Raw genomic sequence first — 5,936 nt, 5'->3', positions numbered from 1 at the left:
CTGATCAAGAGTTGATACCCTTTGACTTTGAAATTGAAATGACATTTCGAGCTAGAAGATAGGAGTAGCGAGGTTTAGCAGCAGGTCAAACAATGGCTGAAGCAGTGAGATTTGGGTTGAATAATAATAAGAATAATATGGCAGCTGAGGGTGATGATAGAGATAGGGCCATTAGAGGATTTGTTGTCCCAAGGTTGCATGAGCTGAATCCAAGTATAGTAAGGCTAGAAATTCAAGCATTACATTTTAAACTTAAACCTGTGATGTTCCAAATGCTTCAGACTATAGGACAGTTCAGTGGAATGCCAACAGAAGATCCTCATCTCCATCTTAGACTCTTCATGGAAGTAAGTGACTCTTTCAAGATACCTGGAGCAACTGAAGAAGCCTTGAGATTGAAGCTATTCCCTTACTCATTTTGGGGATAGAGCAAGAGCATGGTTGAACTCCTTACCTCCACAATCAGTAGCCACATGGAATGATTTAGTAGAGAAGTTCTTGATGAAGTACTTCCCTGCAACAAAGAATGCCAAGTTTAGATATGATATCACTAGTTTTCAACAACTGGATAGTGAATCTTTGCATGAAGCATGGGAAAGATTTAAGGAGCTCTTGCGTAAATGTCCTCACCATGGTACTCCTCATTGGATTCAAATGGAGAGTTTCTACCATGGTTTAAGTGGACAAACTCGATCCATAGTGGATGCATCAGCAAATGGAGCTATATTGGCAAAGTCTTACAGTGAAGCTTATGAGATCTTGGAGAGACTGGCCAACAACAACTACCAATGGCCAGCTGAGAGAGGTGCTGCAAATAAGAGAGCGGCAGGGATTTATGAGTTAGATGCAGGGACAGCTTTAACTGCACAAGTGTCATCCCTAACTAGGGAGTTAACATCCGTAAACCTGGCTGCAGCTATACAAACTCAACAAAATACAGCAATCTCGTGTACATATTGTGGTGGGGAGCATGTCTTTGATAGATGTCCATCTAACCCAGAATTTGCTTACTATGTTGGTAATTTCAGCAATGCCAATAACCCATATTCCAACACCTATAATCTTGGTTGGAGGCAGCACCCTAATTACTCTTGGAATGCTCAAGGACAGAATGTAGGCCAATCTTCCATCCCACCTCGACCTCATCAGCTCCCAAGTGCTCAACAGCAAGTGAAAATTCAGTTTATGGAACCCTCTTCATCAATAGAGCTTCTATTGAAGGAGTATATGGCAAAGAATGATGCAATGATTCAGAGTCAAGCATCTTCATTGAGAAATTTGGAGAATCAAGTTGGACAGCTGGCTAGTGCTTTAAGTAATCGATCTCAAGGATCATTGCTAAGGATACAAAAAATCCTAGATCTCCAGATGCAATAGAAGAGTGCTTTGTTGTGGATATCATTGAAGAGCTGGTTTCCGAAGAGTTGGAGACAGAGTGTCTTAAAAATCCACTAGAGCTTTCATTGGCAATAGAAATTGAACAAGTGGATGATGAAGCAAGTAGATATATGGATTGGTTAGAAGCAAGACCAGCTAAGGCATTGAGTGGGAGTAGATTTGAGTCTCTTGTATTATCTGAGCTTGAAACTAAAGCCCCTAAACCATCAATTGAAGAGCCACCTATGTTAGAGTTCACACCTCTTTCAAAACACTCTCAGTATGCCCATATGCCCATTTGGATGCAGCCAAAACACTCCATATTTTTGTTTCAACACTGCTAACAAAGGAGCAGGAGGATATGCTACTTGAAGTGCTAAAGAAGTGTAGAAGAGCAATGGGATGGAGTATAGTAGAGATCAACGGGATCAATCCTTCAGTGTACAAGCTTAAAATTTGGTTGCAGAAATGTTGCAACAGGTATGTGAAGCAGCAAAGAAGTTTGAGTCCAATTATGGAAGGTGCACAAGAAGAAATCATGAAATGGCCTTGGGAACTAGAGCATGCAGTGGATCAAGCATTATTGGGGTGCACCATTGTAGTGTGACAAATCTTCAATCATCCTTCAAGATGCTTAAAAAGGGAGACAACCCAATTTCATTGTTTTTAGTTATGTTTTTGGTTATTAGTTCATTAGGTGTTTAATAAAGTTAGTGGGTAGTTTCCAATTTTGTTTATCTTCACTTGATAATAAAATTGGAAGATGACTTGATGACATGTATTTTTGATGTGCAGGGAGTGTGGGGAACACAAAGAGATTGAGTGGTTGTTTTGCCATATTGGGTAGTAAACCCAACTGCTGAACATAGCATGTGGCAGTACCCAGGAGAATTCACTATCTTTGTCACAGATTTGCTGCAACAAAGTTTTGTTTAATAGCTACGGGTCTGGCATTCTCTGCTACAAATTGTATTTTGTGTTCGTTGTTGTAGCGATGTTGCAGCAACACTACAACAAAGATTTTTCAGCTAGCTACGGGTCTTACATTCTCTGTTGAAAATTACATTCTGTGTTCGTTGCTGTAGAAATGCTGCAGCAACACCACAGTGAGGATAAAACCACTCACTTGACCCGGTTTAACCTCAAACCCAACCAACCCATCGTTTCTACACTTCTAAATCTCTCCTAAACCATTGCTGACCCATACTGACTCAACCCAATTTAAACCAATACCAACCCAAACCCATTAAACCCCTCATTTTTAAAACCAAAACCCACCAAAAAAAAAAAAACTAACTGTTACCCACCTTTGCCAACCTCTGTGCTACCTTCTTCACCTATCTTCCTCTCACTTTCCTTCTTTGATTTCCTTTGCCGTTGTCTAACCTTGCTGCACCAATGTTGTATTCGATTTCTGTGTGCTTAGGGCTGCTCCAGTTGCACTCCCTCTTTACATCAGCTAAGTGTTCACATTCATGATGATGCAACAGATCCGTAGCTGGTTCAGGGAAGTCTTGTTCTCTTTTTTTTTTTTTCTCTGTTTTCCCATTACTTTATTTTTCTTTCTTTCGCTGTGGGGACACTGCTCATCTTAAGTTTGGGGGTATGCTTGGGGGTATGGTCATCTTTATTTTATAGATGTTTTTAGTTGCTTAATTTTTCTTTAACTTTCTTTTGTGGTTTACTTTAAATGCTGCATATGCTGTCCAGTTTTATATTTGTGAGTTGCTGTCCCGTTTTAGAGTTGCTGTTCAGTTTTCGAGTAGATGTTTTGTGTAGTTAATCTGGCTTGTCATGTAATTTGGATGGTTGTTAATGAATGAGAATGTCAGTGCCTCTTAATCTGATTTTGTTGGAAATCTTAGCACAAGTCTGTTATAATGATCTGATGTCTGCATTTACTCATTTCTGTGATGCCATATTATTGATGCACCAAGTCATGTTTCAAGCTCTGGAGAACCTGGGAAAAGTTGGATCAATGTGAGAGTTTTAGGATTTTAGAATTGGTTGCACGAGAACCTTGAGACTTACACATTAGGGGTCCCCATTTGGGTGTTTCCAAGAACCCTGTGCATTGCGAATATTGATTGAGGTTTGACCCCTTCCCTTCCCCAAAAGAATAATGCTCTGTTGATTTGGGTTGCCTAGTAACCAGGAATATGCATGTAACCCATGTGTATTTTTTACGTCAACAGTGGCCTGAAATATGAGCATGAAAAAAAAAAAAAAAAGAAAGAAAGAAAGAAAAGAAGAAGAAGAAGAAGAACAAGAGAATAATGTTCCATTGTTTTGGGCAACCTAGTAACCGGGAATATGCATGTAACCCATGTGTATTTTTTATGCCAACAGTGGCCCGGAATATGAGCATGCAAGGCACTCTTGTTTGTGATCTTGTTGAATAACTAGGTATCTTCATCACAAATGAGCGATATTCGCGTAAAAAGGCAGGATGACAACATGATAAAAAAAATGCTTCATAAAAAATAAGTTTGGGAGTCAAATGCTCTAAATAGTATGCATCAAGTTCTTGGGGGTGTAAAATGATATAGATCCCTAATTAGTGGAGAGGTAATCATTTGGTCAACATATTAGATCAATGAACTAAACTTGAGGACCATGATTCACCTGGACTAGGGTAATCTGAGGCAAGATTCTTAACTTTCACACACACAGTGTGAGCATCCTGATGAGTAAAGTATGACATCTAAGATTTATTGGCCAGACGTGTTGGATCAAAAAAAAATTAGAAAAAGATTGAGAGGCAACTTCTATCTTACACCTATCCTATTGCATGATTAAGCCAAGTTATCTACTTTTCTTTTCTTTTGATCTCTTAATGCTTTCATTAGTAGTTAGTTGGTATTTTCACTTGTCTTTATTGCTCGAGGTCAAGCAATGTCTTAAGTTTGGGGGAGTGATAACTCTATGAAATAGAATTAAGATTGGTAACTTTATACTTGAGATGGCTTGATTTTGGAGTATTTTATCTTTGTTTTAGTGATAGTATTCATTAGATGTTGTTTTATTTAGTCTTAACATGTTGCATCTTGTTTAGTTCATTATTGTCATTGTTACATGAATTTCTCTTCAGATTTGTGGATGAATTTAATTGTTTCTCTTTCTCTTGAAAAATGTAGGTATAGAGCCATAATAAGAGAAGAAGCTGTCCTTGAACTTTGCTGCAGCATTGCTACAGCAACGGAGCAGAATATTCTAAGATCCAATTCAAATGGAAATGACCAGAAATGGCTAACTTAAGTGGACATTATTCTTGTAAATACATGATGGTTCTCAGCCTTTGATCTCAGGAGGAATGTTCTAATCCTATGGCCAGGTTCTACCCTAATGATTGAATACATTTATAGAGGAAAGAGAGACAAAGGAGGAGAAGGAGGCAAGAGAGAATACACGGCTGAGAGGAGAGAAGATAGAACCAAGGCTGGTCTCATGAGGAAGCAAGGAGAGTTGCTGGAGTTGCTGATCTGCTGGAGAAGAAAGCTGGAGCTCTTGTGGAAGCATTGAAGCTTTAGTTTCTTTTCATTTTTATAACTCTATCTTCTTATTTTCTAGCTTAATGATAACTATACTTATTTCTATATATTTGATTTCTGTTATGGGCTAAATCCTTGCTGTGTTGGGATGATAGTAGTGCCTAAACTTGAATTTTGAGATGTATCTATCATGTGTTATTTAGTTTTATTGCAATCCAACTTATTATCAATGAATTCAGCATATTATATATTGATTAATTTCGGTTCTTGATTGATTTTTCATAAACGATTGTTATGATTGAGTTAGCTGGAAAGTTAATGCAGTCTAGATGTTTGTTGAATTTTGTGAGTTAGCATAATCTTTAATTAGTTTGTGTTAATTAGTAGGTTGGTAGGAATACCCAATTACCTCACATTACCATTGATTGGATTGGGTTTAAGTTGCATTCATATTTCAATTCTTCATAGGAATATGCAGATGTTGATTTAGGATGTTAGCTTATGTGTATTGAAAAATACCATATTGCTATTCATTCCAAGTTCTTGATATATTTTGGGGTTGTAGTATTACTTTAGTATTTGCATTATACAATTCAAGGGAGGGGAAACTTGATTCCCAACACTTTTTTCACTCACTAAGTTCCTTCTATTGTTTAATCTCCATTTTAGTTCCTTAGTTTTATTACTTGTCATTTAGTTATTTAGTTAGTCAATCACAAATCAACCTTGTTAATCTCGTTTAAATCAATTTTACTTTTACATTGAAAGTTAAGGATAGAATTCTCCGTGGGATCGATACTCTACTTATCATTTATTACTTGATTGCAACACGTGCACTTGCGTAACATCTTCGTACACAAGCAACAGTTATGAATTGGGTTAGGCCTTCCCTTTTTAGTTTAGGGTTCTGTTTTTGCAATCTTTTTTATAAGGTTGCCAAGTAGACAAGCGTCAGACATATAAATTTTATTAATGAAAAGCTTGTTTAAACTCTCTGTGTCTCTATTGATCTATTCTTGTGTATGATCAAAAGATGGAAACAGTGTTTGGTCTGATTGCCTTGGAATA

At 37.5% G+C, this 5,936-nt stretch overlaps 1 non-coding gene across 1 annotated transcript; it reads right to left on the bottom strand.

The window, feature by feature from the left end:
* Positions 1-531: 531 nt before the first annotated feature.
* Positions 532-638, bottom strand: LOC149011545 (small nucleolar RNA R71). Its single transcript, XR_016174841.1, has one exon. It is a non-coding gene; the product is annotated as a small nucleolar RNA R71 (small nucleolar RNA).
* Positions 639-5,936: the final 5,298 nt, after the last annotated feature.

Source organism: Hakea prostrata, chromosome 7 (assembly GCF_041222555.1).
Source record: "Hakea prostrata isolate BN-2017 chromosome 7, UWA_Hpros_2, whole genome shotgun sequence".
In the NCBI taxonomy this organism is placed as follows: domain Eukaryota; kingdom Viridiplantae; phylum Streptophyta; class Magnoliopsida; order Proteales; family Proteaceae; genus Hakea; species Hakea prostrata.
The sequence above is the reverse complement of the archived record's forward strand: the minus strand, read 5'-3'. Positions and strand labels throughout refer to the sequence as shown.